At 43.1% G+C, this 21,705-nt stretch overlaps 1 long non-coding RNA gene across 1 annotated transcript in view; it reads right to left on the bottom strand.

Annotated features, from left to right (window-relative positions):
• Positions 1-10,939: 10,939 nt before the first annotated feature.
• Positions 10,940-21,705, bottom strand: part of LOC145716774 (uncharacterized) — a 53,489-nt gene continuing 42,723 nt past the window's right edge. The window contains exons 5-7 of the long non-coding RNA XR_014139661.1: positions 17,935-18,062; positions 11,777-11,901; positions 10,940-11,245 (exon numbers count right to left, since the gene is read on the bottom strand). This is a non-coding gene — a long non-coding RNA (uncharacterized LOC145716774). The remainder of the gene's footprint in view (positions 11,246-11,776; positions 11,902-17,934; positions 18,063-21,705) is intronic.

Raw genomic sequence — 21,705 nt, 5'->3', positions numbered from 1 at the left:
GGGGGGAGACAAACCATGAGAGACGATGGACTCTGAGAAACAAACTGAGGGTTCTAGAGGGGAGCGGGGGAGGGGTTAGCCTGGTGAGGGTATTAAAGAGGGCACGTATTGAATGGAGCACTGGGTGTTATACACAAACAATGAATCATGGAACACTCCATCAAAAACTAATGGTGTAATGTATGGGGATTAACATAACATAATAAAATAAAATTAAGAAAAAAAAAGAATGACATGATGAGATCAGTTCCTTACATGCAATGTGGAGGAACAGTATTTATAATGAAGGACTAAAAAGAATTCACTACTTCACAAGTTGAAAGCAGATTCTATTTGATCAAGAAAATGCTCTATTTTTTAAAATAAGTCATGGCCATTTCTTCCTTTTTCCCCTAACATCCGGACTTTTGCTTTACTTACTACTCTGATTTTTCTCTGGTAAGAAAGAAGAGTATAGTCAGGAAACTATGACCATAACAATGAATAATCAGCTATTTTTCTTCCACCTGGACAATTGGCTGCTCCAGTGAAATGTGGGGTTATTGTCTACAAAGGAGCAATATCAGAGTCTTTCGTCACTAATGATTATACTAGACTAACCTCTTTGTGGTCATAGCACCCTGGGTTGTTTCTGGCACATAGGAAGTATTCTGTAGTCTTAAGATCATTTTCCCCCACTATGTCAATGACTCTAAACTAGTTCAGAGACGTTTTCTTATGGGAAAGTTCTACTGGAAACCTTATCCAATATCAATATGAACTCTCAAAAGTTTACGTCACCTCTAAAAGTAATCTCTGATTTCATTTTATAAGATACACAGCTCTGTGGCCTATAAAGCCAATTTCTCAATTTTTAAAAATAGCTTTTATAAAAATAGCTCCTAAAAACCTAAACACAGGTTTGTTGTTTTTTTTTCCCTTGGGAAAGATTATGAAAGTACACTCAGCATTGATCTCCTTTGCTCTTGTTAGGCATGACTGATGTGTGTATTATCATTCTCTATGGAAGTATATTTGTAGCATATCATCTTTATATTAATAAAAGGATCCTAAAGGACCCATTGCAACGGGCATAGCATTTAGGTTTGGAGCTGCAAGCCAGAAACTAAGTTCCTGTGTCTTGTGCCACCCTCCCTTCCTTGATGCCAGGATTGAGCTGACAGCTGACCCGCCCACCCAGCACTTGCTAAGGAACAGGGAGTGAAGACCCATGAGCAGTAGGTGGAGCCAAGCATGACAACAGTCTCCCTAGCCAGCCAGGTGGCCCTCCTAGAGGGCCTGAATTACTTTGGAACCCTGGGAAAGTTTGCATTACTTAATGAGTGTAAGGGTCAGAGAGAGAGAAGAATCAAGGTAAGGGTCACTGTCAAAGTGTGCCACTGTGAAAGTAAAAGTGTTAATGTCAGATTCAGGATCAAAGTCAGTTTCATAGTAAGGATGAGGGTTAGGGTCAAGTTAAAGGTCAGGGTGAATACCAGAGTCAGAATCAGAATGTGGGTCAGTGTCAAGTGAAATATCAGAGACACTTAGAAGGTGAGGGTCTGTCTGGTCAGAATGAAGTTGAGGGGGCACCTGGGTGGCATAGTCAATTAAGCGTCTGACTCTTGGTTTCATTCAGGTCATGATCTCAGGGTCATGAGATCGAGCCCCATGTCTGAGGAGTCTGTTTGAGATTCTCTCTCCCTCTCCCTCTGCCCCTCTCCTTTCCCCCCTCTCAAATAAATAAATAAATCTTAAAAAAAAAAAGATATTTAGAATGAGATTGAGAGTGCTGCTAAGGGTCAGTATCAGGATCATAGTAAGGAACAGGGTCAAGATGAGGGTTAGCATTAATGTCTGGTGAGTTTTAGGGTCAAGGGTCAGGATGAGAATGAAGGTAAAGTTCTAGGTCAGGGTCAAGGTCATGGTAATGGTGAGGGTCACTGAAAGTCAGTTACACATCAGAGTCAGATTCAGGGTGAAGTTTGGTGTCAAGGTCAGTGTGAAAGCAGATATGGACATAGTGAGGAATAGGTTAGACTCTGGATGAGCATGAGGATGAGTGTCAGGGTTTAGTCATGGTGAAGTTTAAATTCAGGTTCAGATTCAGACTCAGGCTCAGCTTCAGTGTAAGGCTGGAAATCAAGCTGAGGTTCAAAGGAAGAGTCAGGGTTTACGTGAGTGTCAGTAGCAGACTCCTATCAAGGTCAGGATCAGGGCAAACTTCAGTGTCAGAGTCAGGAAGGATCTGGGTTAGGATCAGAGTGTCAGGTGACCAACAATGTCAGGTAAGCCTCAGAGTCAAAGTCCACTTAAAGATAAGGGTAAGGGTTAGAATGAATACAGAGATGAACATCAGGGTCAGATTCAGGCCCACATGACAATAAGATTCAGACCACGCGAAGGTCAGAGCCAAGTGCAAGGTAAAGGCAATGGTCTGGATGAGGGTAAGGATGAGAGTCATGGTGATGGTAAGGGTCAATATCAGGTTCATGGTGACAGATAAGGTAAGTATAACATTGAATCTCAGGGTCAAGCATCCAGTGCACAGTCATTTTGAAGTGGGGGTGGTTCTGGGTCAGTGTACATGTGTGGGTAAAGATCAAGGTTGTAAAAAAAAAAAAAGATCAATGTTGTAAACATGTTAAGGGCAAGGATGGGGGTGAAGTTCAGGAGAGGGTCAAGGTCAGATTCAGCATGAGTGTCACAATAAGTGTAATGGACAGTCAAAATCAGAGAGAAATGATTCTTACCAGAGTAAGAATGAGTGTATATTTTAGGGAAAGGGTTAGGTTGATGGTCAGGTTGCATAACAAAGAAGGAGTCAGGGTCATGCTGAAGGTGAGGGGGAAGGTTAGAGTCAGGTAAGTTTCAGGGTCAAGTTCAGGATTAAGATAAATATAAGGGTAGTACACAGGGTAAATCACATTCAGAGTAGGGTGTTTATTGGGTACAGGCCAGGTACAGGGTGAGGATAAGAATCAGGGTTAGGAATTTTACATCATCATGGATGGGACTGGAGGAGATTATGCTAAGTGAAATAAGCAGAGAAAGTCAATTATCATATGATTTCACTTATTTGTGGAACATAAGGAATAGCATGGAGGACAGGATAAGGAAGGGAAAAATGAAGGGGGGAAATCAGAGGGAGAGATGAACCATGAGAGACCATGGACTCTGAGAAACAAACTGAGGGTTTTAGAGGGGAGGGGGTGGGGGGATGGGTTAGCCCGGTGATGGGTATTAAGGAGGGCACGTACTGCATGGAGCACTGGCTGTTATACGAAAACAATGGATCGTGGATTACTACATCAAAAACTAATGATGTATTGTATGGTGATTAACATAACATAATAAAAAAAAAGAATCAGGGTTAGGGTAAAGGTCTGCTTCAGGGTAAAAGTCAGGGTGATTATAAGGTTTGAGGAGAAGATCAGGGTGAGATGAAGGTCATTCAGATGAAGGTCAGGGTGAGAGTCAGATCAGGTTAAGGGAAAGGGGAGGATCCCTGGTGTGGGTTGACATTGTTTGAGGGTAAAGATTAGGTGAAAGCTCAGATGAAGCTCTGTGCAGGGTAGGTTTCAGGACAGGGCCAAAAGGAAAGAAGTGTAAAGGTTAAGAACAGTTCAAAGCCAAGTTTAGGATGTCAACCAGGGATTAAATCAGGTTAAAGATCAATTTCAGGGTAACTTCTCATGGGTGGGGAGGTCAGAGAGTGTTAGGGTGACAATCAGAGTCAGTTTGAAGGATGGGGTCTTTTCAAGGGTGAATAAGAGGGTCAGGGACAAGGTAAGGTCAATTTCAGAATCTGATTCAGGCTCAGGATGAAAATGATAGTGTCAGAGTCAATTTGAGAGTAGGGTCAGGGTCAGGTTCAGTGTCAGGTTCAAGGTCAGAGTCTGCACAAGGGTCTGTATGAATACCAGGGTCAGGGTAAAGGTCATAGTCAGGAACATTATAAGGGTCAGGTTTAAAATCTAGTGAGATTCAGGGTCAATGTCATAGCTAGGGTGAAGGTCAGAGTGAGGACAGGTTCAGGGTAAGGATAAAGTTGAATGTCAAGGTCAGTGTCAGGGTGAAAGTTAGGTCAGGTGAAGTTCTAGGTCTATTTCATATACAGGATCAGTGTGAGAGTAAGAATCAGAGTCAGAATAAGTGTGAGTATTAGGGACAGTCAGAGTGTCATGGTCAAGGTAGGGGTAGGGTAATATTCAGACTCGGTACTGTATGAATGTGGGGATCAGGGTCTAACTTGGGCTTAGTGTCAGGGTCAGTTGAATGTTGGAATCAGGTTTACAGTCAATGTGAATGCATATGTCAGTTTGAGATCAGGGAAAGATCAGGGTCATAGTGAGAGTCAGCATGATGGTCATCATAGTGAAGGTGAGGGTTAGCGAGAGAGTGAGGTGGAAAGTAGTAAGTCAGAAAAAGTGTTAAGAGTGAGAGTCAGATTCAAGGTCAGGCTCAGCATAAATGTCAGAGTCTAGGTGGGGGTGATAGCGTCTGGGGAAGGTCAGAGTCAAGTTAAGGGTCAGGTTGAGGTTAAATATCAGAAGTGGGGTAAGGATTGGGCTTCCTGCTCAGTGGGGAGTCTGCTTCTCCCTCTCCCTCTTCTCCCTTCCCTCCCCCACTCCCCCGCTCAGGCTGTCTCTCTCTCTGTCTCAAATAAATAAAATCTTTATTTAAAAAAAAAAAAAAAGGTGAGGAACGCCTGGGTGGCTCAGTCGGTTGAGCATCTGCTTTCAGCTCGGGTCATGATCCCAGGGTCCTGGGATTGAGTCCTGCATCAGGCTCCTTGCTCAGTGGAGAGCCTGCTTCTCCCTCTGCCTGCTTCTCCCCCTGCTTATGTTCTCTCTCACACAAATAAATAAAATCTTAAAAAAAAAAAGAAGTGAGTCTAAAATTCATGGTCAAGATCAGGGTGAGGGGCCATGTGAATCTGCAGTGCCTTGATAAGGATGAGAATCACAGTTAGGTAAGAGTCATATTCATAGACATGGTAAGATTCAAACTCAAAGGCATACAGAGTGTCAGGTTCAGTTTGAGGATTAACTTGAACCCTGACCATGCCCAGAACCTGACCTTGGTTATCACCCTATCCTGAAAATACCCCGATGTTAACCCTGATTCTAAACTTGATTCTGAACCTTACCCAACCCTAACCTTCATGTTAACTTTCACCACAACACTGGCTCTGATCTTGACCCTCAACCAGATACTGACACTGACTATCAAGCTGACACTTTCCCTGAAATATACATTCACACTTATCTTGATACTGACAATCACCCTTTATCTGGCCCTACCCCTATCTGTGTCCATCTCCTGTCCTTGACCCTTATTCTGACCCTCATGCTGACTCAGACCTGAACTTCACCATGAATCTCACTCTGATCTTCTCCCTGAATTTCACTTTCAAACTCACCATTTCTATAACCTTAACCTTTACTCTCACACAAACACTAACTCAGAATCTCCCCTTTATCCTGTACTTGACCCTGACCCCAATCTTCAACCTCACACTGACCTTATCTCTGACTATGAAACTGACACTGACACCCTGACTCTGGCCCCTACTTTCCCTAACTCAGACACTTATCTTCACCCTACACCTGACTTTGACCCTCATCCAAGTCTGAAACCTACACTCACATTGACCTTGATTCTGTTGCTCACTCTGACGATGATTCCAACCCATTCTTATCCTTAACCTGAAGCTAACCTTAACCCTGATCCTCCCTGACACTGCAGCTGACCCTCAATCTGATGTTGATCTGACCTTGAAGCTAACCCTGAGACTTATCCTAACCCTAATGCTTTACCCTGACCCTTACACTCACAATGACCCTAACTCTTATTATAACACTCAATTTGATGGTGACCATTATATTAAACCTGACCCTGAATTTCACCATGGCCTAACCCTAACATTCTTATTTTCAATCTGACCTTATTGTGTACCTGATGCTTACCCTTACACTGACCTTTACTCTGAATCTGACTCTGATACACACTGTACACCTGACATTCCCAGTGATCTTCATAATTACCTCAATTACCTCACATGACCTTGACCCTAACCTAGAAGTTTACTATCACATTCATCCTGACCTTGTACTTGGCCTTAAAACTTACCTGACCCTCACCTTCACCCTCACCCCTATCCTATGCCTCACCATTTTCCTAACAATGACCACCACATACACTCTCAACTTCATTCTTACCCTTACTATGTCCCTGACTCTGCATTTGACCCTGACCTTCAATCTCAGCTTGATCTTTTATTTATCCTATTCCTTTTCCTTGACATTCATCTTAATCTTGACCCTCACTTTTGGCCAGTTGCTAATCCTGAAGCTGAAACTGGCTCTCGTCCTTATCCTGACATTTTGACACTGACCCTTACCTTGACTCTCCCTTGACTCTGACCTTCACACTCATTTTTTTTTAAAGATTTTATTTATTTATTGGAGAAAGACACACAGAGAGAGTGCATAAGCAGGGAGAGGAGCAGAGAGGGAGAAGCAGACTCCCAACTGAACACGGAGCCCGATGTAGGGCTCAATCCCAGGACCCCGAGATCATGACCTAACCCGAAAGCAGATGCTTAACCAACTGAGCCACCTAGACAACCCTAACCTTCACACTCATTTTGACCCTCAGCTTCTCCCTGATTATGATTCTTACTTTGACCATCATCTGAACCTGATCATCACCCTGATCTTGACCCTCACCCTGAGCTGACTTGACACTGACTCTCAATATGACCCTTACCCTAATCATGATCTGACCTTCACCCTGACCATGACACTGCATCAGACCCTCATCCTGACCCTCACCTTTACCTTCTTCAGGACCCTCATGCTCAATCTGACTCTGACCCTGACATTGCCTTGACACTGTCTCTGACCTCTTCACCCCTTGTACCTTACTTGACTGACACTCAACCTGACCCTGACCCTTACAATACACAGATCTTGACACCAATGTTGATCCCCACCCTGGATCTGACCTTTACCCAACCTTGACTCTAATCATGACTATATCTGACTGGGACTCTAATTATACCTTGACTCTTATCTCACATTGATACTGAATGACCCTGACCCTCACCTTGACTCTCTCCTAAACATTGACTCTATATTCCGCCTTGTCCTTGATCTTAACACTCACCTTGTTCCTGAAACTGACACTAATCTTCACCTATAATTTGACCCTTACTTGGCCCTCATTCTGATCCTGACCTATAGTGACACTAAGAGTAACCTTGATTCTTGGGGTGCCTGGGTGGCTTGGTCATTCAAGCATCCGACTCTTGGTTTTGGCTTAGGTCATGATCTCAGGGTGGTGAGATCAAGCCCCATGTCAGCCTCTGCGCTGGAGCCTGCTTAAGATTCTCTCTCTCCCTCTCCTCCTCTTCCCCTCCCTCCACTTGTGTGCATGCATGCGCTTTCCCTCTGTCTCTCTCTCTCTCTCTCATAAATAAGTAAATAAGAGTAACCTTGATTCTTAACCTGACCCTATCACCTGGACACCCACCATAAGAGTATACTCACCCCTACCCTGACTCTGACTTTACTAACCCTGACACTGTACCTGACTATCCTTTGACCCTCACTCTGACAATAAACCTTTCACTGACTGTGATCCTATTTTGACCCTGACACGCACTTTGGCCCTGATCCTGATACTGATCCTGACCCTTACTGTGACCATGAAGCTCACGTTCAACACGACACTGATCCTTAATTATCATCCTCCACTTGTCCATTACCTTCTCTCTGACAAAAAGCTTGGCTATTACCCTCATCAGTATCCTGACCCTGACCTGAACCCTACCCTCATCCTGAGCTTGACACTCCCTATTGTCGTGAAATACTGGATCAACACCCTGATCCTGACCAGAGGCTGACACTGACCCCGCTACTGACCTTGACCTCTGTTATGACCTCTGGCTCTGATGTGAGCCTCGTCATCATCAAGATGAGTCTGAATATGAAATATCGCATACTTATACTCTAGTTTCATCTAGATTCCTTGGTAACTCATGATAAGAATGTATTTTTGAGAACTGTGTATACTTCTGAACTTACACTTGTACCCCATGTTTTCAAATATGCTGTTCTGATTTGCATTAATATGGTCCGCTTCAAAATAAGAAAGAACAGTTGAGACGAACATGTGGTTCTCATTGATTTACCTCAGGTAGCACACGGGTTCAACACTCAGAGTTAATTCAACCATCATTAAGAATTCTCTTTAGAGGGGTGCCTGGGTGGCTCAGTCAGTTGAGCATCTGACTCTTTATTTTGGCTCAGGTTGTGACCTTGAGGTCACTATCTCAGTGTCATGGGATGGAGCCCTGAGTCTGGCTCCAGGCTCAGCAGGGAGTCTGCTTGAGATTCGCTCCCTCCCCCTTATCCCCTCCCCTGCTCTCTCTCTCTCACTTTCTTTCAAGTAAATAAATAAATCTACCAAAAAAAAAAAGAATTCTCTTTAGAGACGAATGTTTGGTTCTGAGCTTGGTTTCTTTTTCACTGCTTGTCTGTATGCATACATACAATTTGCAGGTGTATAGGCTTAATTTGCAAGGAGAAGTTAGGGTGAAAACAATGTGTAAGTATGTGCTCGTTTTCACATATACGGTATAGATTACCCTCACCTTGTTATAACTCATAGGAAGACAAAGAACTTGAGATGAAGTGTGTTTCTGAGTTTTGGGGGTCTTTTTTCTCACAGAAATCTTACATAGGTCTCAGTTTAGGCAAACAAGAAGTAGTATTGCAAACAATTCATGTTCATGCAGACTGGCTTAGCCTCTGACATTCCTTTGATAAGAAAGTCCTTATTGTTCCTTAAACTGAAATAAACATCAGGACAGCAAAACACATTCATTTCAAAGGCACATTCTTACTTGCAGAAAAAAAGAAGACATAAAACACTGTTTACAAGCCATAATTTTAATTGACCCCCTTGTTTCTTAAAATACCAGTGAATTAAAATATGCAAATGCCTCTGGATGATAATACATATATGTTTGTACTCACCTCCTCAAAATTTTTAATTAATATGAGATAGTGCTCAAAAAATTACCTGGATGGTTTTTAACTTTCTGTCCTCTAGGTGTCACTTATGTCTATAGAAAAAGAAAGAAATGAATGATTCCTTCAATTAAAGATAATTAATATATATAGATGATTATAGTGGGTACAAAAATTACAGAGAGCTTCTACTTGATTTTCTACTGCTTTATTGTAGAAAGTTGTTGCAGTGCATCCACATAGTAAATTTAAAACTATATATATTGCTTTATTTAATTTACTGAAAACTATATTTTAAGCTTTATAGTTAAAAACTTTAGGGGCACCTGGGTGGTGCAGTCAGTTGAGCATTTGACTCTTGGTTTCAGCTCAGGTCATGATCTTGGGGTCGTGGGATTCAGCACTGCGTGGGGCTCCGCACTCAGCATGGAGTCTGCTTTGGATTCTCTCTCCCTCTCCCTCTGACCCTCCCGCTCCTGCTCTCTCAAATAAATAAATAAATCTTAAAAAAAAAATTTTTTAAACTTTATAGTTAAAAACTTTAAATTACCTAAGTATGTGTTTGTGTAACCACAAAGTACCCAATCATAGAATTGGCCCCACTTTCTAACAACACCCAATCTAGAGCAAACCCGCATTTCCTTAGGCCTTCCTAAAATCACCTGATTAAAGACCAAATTCTATAATAGGTACTTTCTAACACCCTCTTATGGAGACACCACATGGTTCCCAGTGGGTGCATTCTCCCCCAGTGCAACTAACAAGCCCAATTTATCCAATTCCAGGTATGTTCCTGGTCTGGCTAAAAGGCACTGACAAGTCAAATGCACACATGGGCACAGACCCTGAGGAGTCAGCTTGGCCCGTGTTAGAATACCTTGTTTTTGGGGGCGCCTGGGTGGCTCAGTTGGTTGAGTGACTGCCTTTGGCTCAGGTCATGATCCTGGAGTCCCTGGATCGAGTCCCGCATCGGGCTCCCTGCTCGGCGGGGAGCCCACTTCTCCCTCTGACCCTCCCCCCTCTCATGTGCTCTCTCTCTCTCTCTCATTCTGTCTCAAATAAATAAATAAAATCTTAAAAAAAAAAAAAAGAATACCTTGTTTTTGGCTTTTCAAAATTTGAAAGTCATGGGAGATAACTGCTTATTTTTAAGAAAGCTGGATGGTTTTAAAATTTCTATTCTCTGGGTGACTTTTACGTCTATAGAAAAGAAAAGGGAGGAATGGGCGAGTGGCAGAGTTGGACCCCAGGTTGACCTGAGGGAGTTTCACCCCTGCAGAATAAGGACAAAACATGGGAGTCCCAGAAAAGGTTGATTTTATAGATTGGGAAGCTGATGGTAGTTTGGGTTGTGGAAGTTGAAGGATTTTTGAGAACTTTGTTAATTTTACTTTAAAGTTCTGTTCTTTCTATATGTCTCGAGGACTTGGAGATGACAAGGACAGTGAAGTTTCTATGTAAAAGTACTTACAGTACTAGTAAAATGAATGTCTCTGTCATTAGGGAGGTGAGAATTTCCCAGGTGGGAAAGCAAAACCACGCCATTTATCCCTCCCCAAGTATGGGAGTAGCTTTATATAGCAAGGTAAAACTTCAGTGCACCCTGAGAATAAATACACAATAAACAGAACATATTTCTAATTTGTTGCAGAAAGTATGAGTATGAAGTCCATTTGGAACTGTCCACAGGGTCCTTGGTTCCTGTCCATGACCCACCTTGCCCATTTTATCAGGAATGCATGATTGCCAGGTAAGACTTGCTTTGAAAACATCTGTGGCAGCTACACCTAAAATTAGGCCACCAGTGTGTTGAATATTGTTGCTGATTTGTCTTTTTTTTTTTTAATGGGTAATATCATGAAGAATGTTTGTTAAACTCCATTTTCTTTTCTTTCTTTTTTTTTTTTTTAAGATTTTATTTATTTATTTGACAGAGAGAGACACAGTGAGAGAGGGAACACAAGCAGGGGGGAGTGGGAGAGGGAGAAGCAGGCTTCCCGCGGAGCAGGAAGCCCAATGCCGGGCTCAATCCCATGACCCTGGGATCACGACCTGAGCCGAAGGCAGACGCTTAACGACTGAGCCACCCGGGCGCCCCATTAAACTCCATTTTCAAGTGTTCTGGTATAATCAGCCATCTGAGGTGCGGTGAGCATCTTAAATTGAATTAAAGATTTCTTTCCCACAGTAACAGCCTCTTTGAATTCCTCCAAGACTGTTCTTGCCTGTGTGATTATATTTATCTCGGTTAACATTGTTTAACATAGTGGTCAGCCGAAGCATTGCTGTCAGATTATAGGTCTTTTTTGCCTTTGACCTTTTATTTTTATTATAGCTATTTTCTTAGGTAATAGCAAAGCATCTAAAATTCTTTGATGTCCAATTTATATAGGATTTTCATTCTGAATTTGTAGGCTACCTCAAAAGCACATTTACCATCGGTATAAATATTGGCACTTTTATTTTTTGTGAGCTGGCAACCCCAGTAAGGGACTTAATTTCTGGAAGTTGTCAACGTCTAAAGGGTGAATTTAACTCTGTGATAACATTTAACTTTAAATAAATAAAATTAGATCAAGGGTGTCCAAGAGAATAGCTAAGAAAATGATGGAAGAACATGCAAAAAGCATGAGCATTAATATTAACCAATAGTGAATAGCGGGTGACAAAAAAGGAACTTCTGATCTGGGCATAAAATAAGTCGTTTTACACAAAAGGCTCAAATTCTAATTTTACTCTTTGGGCACATTACTTACGTAACAAATTGTCTGCATCAAGAACTATCAGGATACATGGGGCACCTGGCTGGCTCAGTTGGTAGAGCATGCAACTCTTAATCTTGAGGTTGTGAGTTCAAGCCCCATACTGGGCAAAGAGCTTACTTTAAAAAAAAAAAAAGATATACATATATAGATATCAGACATATAGATAATTATTTATTGTTATATATTAGATAATTATATATTATTTTAAACTATAGCTTTAAAATAAAATTGTCAAAATAATAAATAAAACAATACATCATCTTAAATTTATTATGTGAATGAACTACATAACTGTTAAAAATAAACAGAAAATCACATCCTATACACACACTTGTATCTCTCTGCAATGCTTGTACCCAGTACAATCAACTACCTACACCAAATACTTGTTTTAATCATTCTTTTCTTTTTTTTTTCTCTAGATGTGAGACAGACCTAGAGGGCAGAAAGTTAAAAACCACCAGCTAATTTTTTTAATGAGCATTTATTTCACATTGATCAAAAGCTTTGAGAAGGCAAATACGAATTTATATGTATTGCTATCCAAAGTTATTTGCATATTTTGCTAATCCACAGACATTTTAAGAACAAAGTGTAAATTAAAACTATGTTTGGTAAACATTGTATTTTTATCTGTTTTTCTCTTTTTAATAACGTGTTTTGAAATGTGTTTTCTGTCCTTGTGTTTATCTTGCTTTACTCTGAGAAGCAATAAGGGGTTATTTTTGACAGGAATGTCTGCGACTGAGCTTGTTTATATTAGTACGGATTCTTTTCACCACTGTTCTTAGATTCTTCCTCATTTGTTGTACCTCACAGTAAGGATGTGCCTTGGAGATGAATGGCACACATTGATCCATGCTTGTGTTCATCTCCATTTACTCGAAGAAGCACTAAGGAGTTTCTTTTAAGAGAAATGTCTGAGACCGAGCTTCTTTGCACTAATACAGTTTTTTTCAATTCTACTTCTGTTTGCCTACATAGAGATGTATGTAAGGTATGACCAAGAACATCTCAGATAGGGGCACCTGGGTGGCTCAGTCGTTAAGCATCTGCCTTCGGCTCAGGTCACGATCCCAGGGTCCTGGGATCGAGCCCCACATCGGGCTCCCTGCTCGGCGGGAAGCCTGCTTCTCCATCTCCCACTCCCCCTGCTTGTGTTCCCTCTCTCGCTGTGTCTCTCTCTGTCAAATAAATAAAAATAAAATCTTTAAAAAAAAAAAGAACATCTCAGATACATTTATCTGCATTCATCTGCACATTCACTGCACTTTCTTCCTGTGAATTAGAAGAAGAGGGATCCAAGCCATATATGTGAAAATGAGTTCAGATTTACACATTGTTATGTACACAGTAACTTCTTATTGTGAGTTAAAGCAAATATCCTTGGAAATCATATTTGCTTGGACAGACTTAGCATTAAAGAAGAAATCAGACATTAGTCTCTACAGAATTTTTTTACTAACTGCTAGAATTAACCTATGCTTTATCTGAGGCAAATCAACGAGAACATGTTCTCCTAAAATGCCCTTTCTTACTTTGACATAGACCATATTAATACCAGTCAAAGCATCATGTTTAAAGACGTGCATACAAGTGTAAGCAAGTTCAGAATTATGCATAGATTTTTAAAGCATGTTCTTTTAGCTAGTTATAAGAAATCTAGTTGAAACTAGCATGTAAATGTACAAGATTTCATGTTCAAACTCAACGTGGAATACTTAGGTCTTTTTTTTAAGATTTTTTATTTATTTATTTGACAGAGAGATAGAGAGAGAGCACAAGTAGGCAGAGTGGCAGGCAGAGGGAGAGGGAGAAGCAGGCTCTCCGTTGAGCACGGACCCGGACGTGGGGCTCGATCCCAGGGCCCCAGGATCATGACCTGAAACGAAGGCAGCCGCTTAACTGACTGAGCCACCCAGGTGCCCCTATTTAGATCATTTTTAAGGCCAGAACCATTATAAGAACCATTATGGGAGTTAGAATCATGTTGAGGGTCAGAGAAAGAGTCATAGGGTGAGATTGAGGGTCAGGGTCATGATGACAGTGAGCTTTAGGATCATGGGGGGAGTCAGGATCAGTGTTAGGATCAAGATGGGGGTTAGAGTGAGGGGTGCTTGTTTGGCTTAGTTGGAGTGTACGACTCTTCCTCTCAGGGTTGTGGGTTTGAGCCCCACATTGGGTGTAGAAATTACTTAAAACTAAAATCTTAAAAAAAAAAAAAAGATCTGAGTAAGAGTATACATTAGGATCAAGTTGAGGGTCGGGGTCTATGAGGGGATTAGTGTCAGGATGAAGGAGAAGAGAAGGTCTGCTACAGGGTCAAGTGAGGGGGTGTAGATTTAAGGATCAGTGTCAAGGTGATGGTCATGGTGAGAGTCAGGTTGAGTATCAAGGTCATTGTCAGAGTCAGGGTGAGGGTCCATGTGAGGGTTATGTTACGAGTGAGGGTAAACACATGAATGAAGTTCAGGGTCGGGGTAAAAGTTAGGATTAGGGTCAAGGTGAAAGTAAAGATGAGGCTCAGGGTAATAGTCATTGTTCAAGGAAAGGATGGCATGAGGATCTGGGTCAGGATGAGAATTCTAATCAGATTCAGTGTCAGTGTGAGGTAAGAATCAAGGTATGATCAGGATTAGGGTCATGTTGAGAATCAGGGTCACATAGGGTAAGGGTCAAGTTCAGGGTGAGAGTAGCATAAAGATCAAAGTCAGAGTATTGGTCAGTTTCAGAATAATGAACAGGGTCAGGGTCAGGTTGATCATCAAGGACAGTGTAATATTTGAGGTGTAAGGAAGTCAGATACAGTGTCAGGGTGACATCAAAGTCATTGTCACATTGAGGATAAGGGTCATGAAAAAGGTAGAGATGAGCATTAGGATCAGAGTGAGAATCAGATTTGAAGTCTGATTCAGGGATAGTCACAGTTAAGGACAGCCATGGTGAGGGTCAGCGGAATGTCAGCTTCACAATCAGCGTCAAGATCAGGATGACAATCTGGGTCAAGGTAAGGATCAAAGTAGGAGTCAGAGTCAGAGGGTGTCATAGTATTAAGGGTCAGGGTCAGCCTCAGGGACAGGGCAGAGGTGGAGGTCACTATCTGGGTGAGTGTCAGGGTAGGAATGAGAGCCAGATTCGGTATCAGGGTGAGCATCAGGGTCAGAACAGGGTGATGGTCTTGTTGAATTGAGGTTTAAGTTCCCAGTGAAAGTCAAAGTCAAGTGCAGGGTTGGGGACAAGGTGAGGGTGAGGATCTAAGTCTGAATAAGGCTGAAGTTGCAGGTAAGGGCCAGTATCAGGATCATGGTGAGGGGTAGAGTCAGAGTGAGGGTCAGGGTCAAGTGAAGAGTCATGGACATGGTGAGGGTCAGAATAAGGTTAAGGATGCAGGTTAGAGTCAGCAATAAGATTATGGTGAGGGATAGGATCAGGCTGATGGTGAAATTTGGGGTCAGTTGAGTTTCAAGCTCAAATTCAGTCATGAAAGTAAGGTTCTAGGTCAAAGTCATGGTAATAGTGAAGGTCAGAGACAGCATAAGGGTCTGGGTCATTGTGAGGGCCAGCCTCAGGCATATGGTGAGGGATAGGTTCAGGGTGAAGGTGAGAGTTGGCATCATGGTGATGTCCAGGGGCAGGTTCAGCTAGAGTCCAGTCAGTCTCAAAGATGAGGGTCACATTTAGGGTGAGGGTCAAAGTAAGGGTTATGGTCAGGTAAGTCTTGGGAAAGTTAATGTGCAGTTCATAATCCAGGTGACAGTCAAGGTAAAAAGTCAATTTCAGGGTCACAGGAGGTCAGGATTAGCGTCATGTGAGGGTCAGGATAATGGTGAGTGTCAGGGTGACAATCATGATCAGGTTACTTTTCAGAGTTAGAGTGAGATTTAAGTTAAGGATAAAAGTGAGGTTGGAACCAAGTTCAGACCAGTCATCAGGGTCAGAGTCGGATGAATGTAAGGATGAGATTCAGACTAAAGTGAGGGTCAAAGTCAAGTGCATTGTCAGAGTGAGGGTCTGGATCAGGGTAAATGTCAATGTTAGGGTCAGAGTCAGGGTAAGATCAGAGTGAGACTGAAGGTCAGGGTCAAGTACAGATTTAGTATGTCTGTTTAATGAAGGGAAGGTTCTGTGTACAATGTGGATTAGGGTCAAGGTTGTAGACATGGTGAGAATAAGAATTCAAGGAGAGGGTCAGGGTTAAGCGTTAAGTCAGAGTAAGGGTTAAGGGCAAGTCACAGAGAGAAGTAACGGGTCAGAGTAAGGGCTAGTTTGATGGTATTCATAGTCACTGTCAGCCTGAGAACATGGTGAAAATCAGAGTAAAGGTGAGGATCAGGTAAGGCTTGGGATCAAGTTCAGGATCTGAGTCAGTGTAAGAGTAGTGTCTAGGTCAGGGTCTGCTTAAGGTTTTCAAGGTAGGGTGATAATTAGGGTGAGGTGAAAGGTGGGGGCAAGTTGAGAATCAGGTTCGGGTAAGGCTCAGGGGTGGGAAAGTCAGAGCCAGTGTTAGGGTGAGTCTTGGTAGGATGAAGGTAAAAGTCAGGGTCATAATGAAGGTCAGGGTCAAGGTTAGATCAGTGTTATGTTCAAAGTAAGGTTCAAAGACAAAGTGAGGGTGAAGTTCAGGATGAAGATAGGGTGAGGGTGAGAGCCAAGTTCAAGGTCATGAGTTTATTCAGCATCAAATTCAGAGTCATACTCAGGATTATGGTAGGAGTCAGTGTGACATTCAAGTTAAGGGTCAGAGTTCATTCAGGAAGAGAATTTTGTTGAGTGTCTGAGTTAAGGTCAGGGTTAGGATCTTGGTGAGGGTCAAATTCAGGATCTGAGTCTCTGTGACCATCAGGGTGAGGATTATGATCAGATTCAGAGGGAGTGTGAGGAAAAGGTTTAGAATCATCACCAGGATAAGGGTCAGTGTCAGTGTGAGGGCCATAGTCAGGTACAGGGATATATGGCGAGGGTCAGGGTCAGGGTGAAAGTTGGGATAAGGTAAGTTTCAGGATCAAGGTTAGGATCAGTGTCAGGGTCAGAATCTGTATGGAGGACAAGTTCAATGTCAGGGTAAAGGTGAGAGTCAGTCCATGTCAATGTCAGAGTCAGGACCAAAATCTGGGCAAGCATCAGGCTAAAAGTCAAGGTAGTGTTAGGACAAGGTGAAGGACTAGGTCATGTTCTATCAGAGTGAAAACCAGAGTCAAAGTCAGGTTGAGGGTCTCATTCTGTGTGAGGCTCAAAATCAGGGTAAGGGTCTTGATGAGGGTCAGCCTATCAGGCTCAGAGACATGGTGAAGATCAGAGACAGGTTTAGGGTAATGGTCAAAGAAAGGATTAGGTTCAGCATCAGGCTAATGGTCAGGGTGTGGGTCAGACTCAAGGTAAGTGTGAGGATGAGGGTCACCATCACTTTTGGGGTGGTTTGTTGTGCAGGATAGATAAAAACTTTACTCCCTAGGGGCCCTGGGTGGCTCAGTTGGCTGCGCGTCTGTTTTTTTTTTTTTAAAGATTTTATTTATTTATATGACAGAGAGAGACAGTGAGAACAGGAACACAAGCAGGGGGAGTGGGAGAGGGAGAAGCAGGCTTCCCGCTGAGCAGGGAGCCTGATGTGGGACTCGATCCCAGGACCCTGGGATCATGACCTGAGCCGAAGGCAGAGGCTTAACGACTGAGCCACCCAGGCGCCCTTTGTTTTTTTTTTTAAAGAATGTATTTATTTATTTGGGAGAGAGAGAGCGCACAAGCAGGGGGAGCAGAGGCAGAGGGAGAAGTGGACTCTCTGCTGAGCAGGAAGCCCGATGCAAGACTCGATCCCAGGACCCTGAGATCATGACCTGAGCCAAAGGCAGATGCTTAACTGACTGAGCCCCCACGCGTCCCAACCAACTCTTGGTTTTGACTCAGGTCATGATCTCCTCACTGGGAGATGGAGCCCCATGTCGGGCTCCCTGCTCAGCAGGGAGTCTGCTTCTCCTCTCCCTCCCCCTCTGCCGCTCCCCCTGCTCATGCACACATTCTCTCTATCAATAAATCTTTTTAAAAAGATTCCCTAAAGAGGCATTTTTTATTTGTACAGAAGCCAACAGCTGCTTCAAGATCATACACATCCCTTTCTGTCCAAACCACTACTTCAGGTCTTTGGAAGGACCTACCTGAAGAACCTTGGATTCATAGAAGCCACCTGGAATAGCAGGATGAGTCTGCTTTTGTGTTCCTGCAGTCCTTCCAGTCTCTTCCTTCAGGATCATTGAGCCAGCACCCTGGGGTCAGTCCCAGCCTCCTAAAGGCACATTTCAATTCTCTATATTAGACATGAAGATGACTTCTTGGAGAGTCTCTGGTCTTTCACTATATGCCCCCACTTTCAGGGCAAAGCAAGGGCTGGGTGAGGCATATCTGGCTATGGCTATCAGCCCTCAATGCCAGTGACTTCTCTCTGCGCCTCAGCTGCCTCAACTGTAAAACAGAGGGGTTGGATTTGATGGTCTTTTAAAACTCTATGGGAACCTTTCCGGCACTGACTCCTTCCAACTGCCTGGCCCTGCTTCTCTTCTGACGACTCTGCATTAAGGCATTTCTCCACTTTTAGAATTCCTGTCCCAAATGGCCAAAACTGCAGGGTAATGACCTCACCTCACAATTCAGAGCCCACCTCTTGTCCCATTGGGACATGCTGCAACTCCTACATGGCTTCAGGGGTCAAAGATTTGGCAGAGTTTTCGTTTTAGTCATTTGTACTATGAGAATAAGAGATTTTTTTGTTTTTTGTTTTTTTCCCCCAAATATAAAAATTGTAATATGGGGAGCACCCTCATATTTGTTAGATGGGATGCCACCCAATTCATGAATCACCAAATAAAACCAATTAGATTTTTTTAATTAAAACACAAATGTAATATGGAACCTGCTGTTTGAAACAATGCCCCACCCCTCGCTCCCTGGGAGAGCCCAGCAGACTTTCTCAGGCTGTCATTTTCAGGTCTCCTCCCACCTCCCCTTTGGGATTCTCTGTTCTCGTATCACTTAAGGATATTGATTATCTGCCCCGCCACTGACCCTGTTCTCTTTCTTTTTGTCCTGGTTGCCAGGGCTTGGTGTCAGTTTTCAGATAAGGAAAGAGAGTTGGCTGTTAAGGCTCTATTTATAATATGTCCTTGAAAGCTGAGTGTTGACTTCTTTGAGCTAAAAACCCTGGCAGGTAAGGAAGGAGAAGAGACACAAGGCAGAGGGTCATCCCGTGAGAATGACAGCTGGAGCGTGGGCGTGCAGGCGCACTCCCAGGCACGCACGCACGCTCACATCCATCCAGGTGGAAATGAATAAAGAGACAAGAAACACAGGAGTCCAGGGGAAGACAGGGAAGGGCCTGGAACGTGATAGAAACTTGATGCGTTGGGGCTCCCTGCTCAGCGGGGAGTCTCTTCTCCCTCTGCCCCTCTCCCCTCTCTCTCTCTCATTCTCTCTCTCAAATAAATAAATAATAATAATAAATCTTAAAAAAAAGAAACTTGATGCGTGTTTGAAGAGAAAAGACGAGAAGGGAGGGAATGAGGGGGGAAGAGAGGAATTCAGACAGCAAATTTAGTGAGGAGAGCACTGAACTGGGAGTCAGGGGACCTTCATTTGGAGCCTAGCTCTCCTTGATTTATTCGATTTACTAGAAATTTGAGCTTGGGCAGGTTTCTTGGCCTCTCTGAATTTGGGTTTCGTCTTCCCTCAAGTGGGTGTCATATTGCCTTCCCAACGACTCTCATAAGATTACTCTAAAAATCAGATGCAATGATGGCTCTGTAAGTGTCTCGTGAGCGGGACGCACTCTACGCTGGGAGGCCCTCCGCCTTGGAGCGGGAGTTGGCTTTTTGCAGAGGGCTATTTGCCAGCCACTGTGGCACACTCCCCATGCATTAGAGGACTCAGCCCCCCGACAATCTCGCACTGTAAACTATTATTAGTTCCCTTCCACACGCGAAGAAACCTACCGAGGGACAGTCATTTGCTGGAGGTCACACACCTAGTAAGTGGTCAACTGGGATTTGAAGAAGGCCCTTCGGAGTCCAACGGCCAAGTGTCTTCACCACTCTGCTACCGCTCAGACCTTGATATGTACCTGGTGCATATAGACCCATGCAAACAGACCCAGTGCATACAGACCCAAACAAAATGAAATCTGCCTCCCAGTGTTAAGCAACGTTGTCTACGTCCCCTCACAGACTGAGTGGCTTGCATAGCAGAGATGTCTTTTCTCACAGTTCTGGAGGTTGGAAGTGTGAGATCAAGGCGCTGTCGGGGTTGGGTTCTGGCGTGGCCTGCCTTCCCGCCTTGCAGACTGCTGCCTTCTTGCTGTGTCTTCCCTCGGCCTTTTCCCCGTGCTCCAGGTGAGGGAATGGGATCTCTGGTGTCTCTTGCTCTTCTTGTAAGGGCCTCGCCCTTAGGCGCTCATCTAACACTAATCACCTCCTGAAGGCCCTATCTCACACTGGGCGTGGGAGTATCACTATATGGATTGGGGGAGGGGCATAACTCAGTCCCTAATAGACATCCCCAAAATCAAAAAGGTTGTCTACTTTTCCCCCCAAAGAGGGATTTTTAAAAATCCCATCATGTCCCCAGTAGTCACTGCAGCAAAATTTCTCAACTTTGAGCCCTGCTCAGATAAATGCCCTCCCATAAGGCCAAGCAGCTCTGCTGTAAAGGATGAAGTGGCTTTTGTACCAAATATTTAAGATACTCCTGCTCTCTCCCTCTTGCTCAAGAGCATTCAGAGGTCTGTCCCTTCTTCCCCTCTTGCCAAGCATTCCTATTTATAGTTTCTGGCGCTGGCAGGTCTGAAGGAGTCAAGAGTTTTCAAATCACTCCCATAGCTTTGCCACATGCTCACCGCCATCTCCCCTCAGCCATTAGAAGCCATTATTCCCGACTCCCTGGTCAGGGTTTGGGGAGAAGAGAAACAAAGAGAAAGAGTGGCCGGATGCAAAGCTGTAGGTCCCTTTAAAAAGCCTCAGAGGAAAATGAATTGTGGTTTTATCCCTACAGTGTTTTGTGTTTAGGTCGGTTTATAACCAAGCCCTTGGTCTGTTTCTGAAAACTTAGAAAGTTTCATATTGACTTCATCCTTGAATCCTACTTCACAGAGATGCTGATGAGTCTGAGGGCAAAGAGAGAAAGGCCAGAAAGGTTTGTTGCCTGGATGCCAGAAGCCATTAAAGGGTTTTCCAATTCATCTCTCTGCTTCTAGCGGCACATGATAAATTACCAGCATCAATCTATCTAACAGTATCCGGCTTCAGAAACTTGTGAGCCATATGTTCACATTATTGCTTTGTGCAAATAGATACTCTAAATATGCATCGATCTGGCACATTTCATGAGTATTTATCAGAATGTTCTCTTGTCTCCCAACACATGTATTAATAAAAAATAATACGAAATAATACCAAGTTGCAGCCATGCACGAGATTCCAAACTGTAGGTTTAGTTTACAAATTTAGTGAAGGCTATTTGTAATCATGTAACATTTCTCTGTTAACAGTACTTCCTCCCTGGTTACCATAGTCAACAATAGAAGAAGTTCTGAGCTCCTGAGGACAGCAAGATTAAAAGCTACATTTCAAGTCAACGATACTAAGTTAGAAAAAAAACATCTGGAAGAATATATTTCAAATTGGCATTACCTATTATGGTTTGGGACTGAGTTTGTGTAGGTCATCTATTCTTTTTCAAGGCTTTGAATTCACTGAACTTTATTAGAACATTTAAAATTGCTTTTACTTTTGAATTTGGGAAAAATTTTAAATGTGTGGTAGAGAAAAATATAACAAATGCCTTCATACTTTCCAACCCAAATGAACAAGTTAACATTTTGTAAGCTTTTCTTCAAATATTTTCTTTAAAATATATGACAGGGGTGCCTGACTGGCTCAGCC

Source organism: Leptonychotes weddellii, chromosome 1 (assembly GCF_054177405.1).
Source record: "Leptonychotes weddellii isolate Sample4059 chromosome 1, ASM5417740v2, whole genome shotgun sequence".
NCBI classification, from domain to species: Eukaryota; Metazoa; Chordata; class Mammalia; order Carnivora; family Phocidae; genus Leptonychotes; species Leptonychotes weddellii.
Note: the sequence above shows the minus strand (reverse complement) of the source record. Positions and strands in the feature narration are given on the sequence as shown.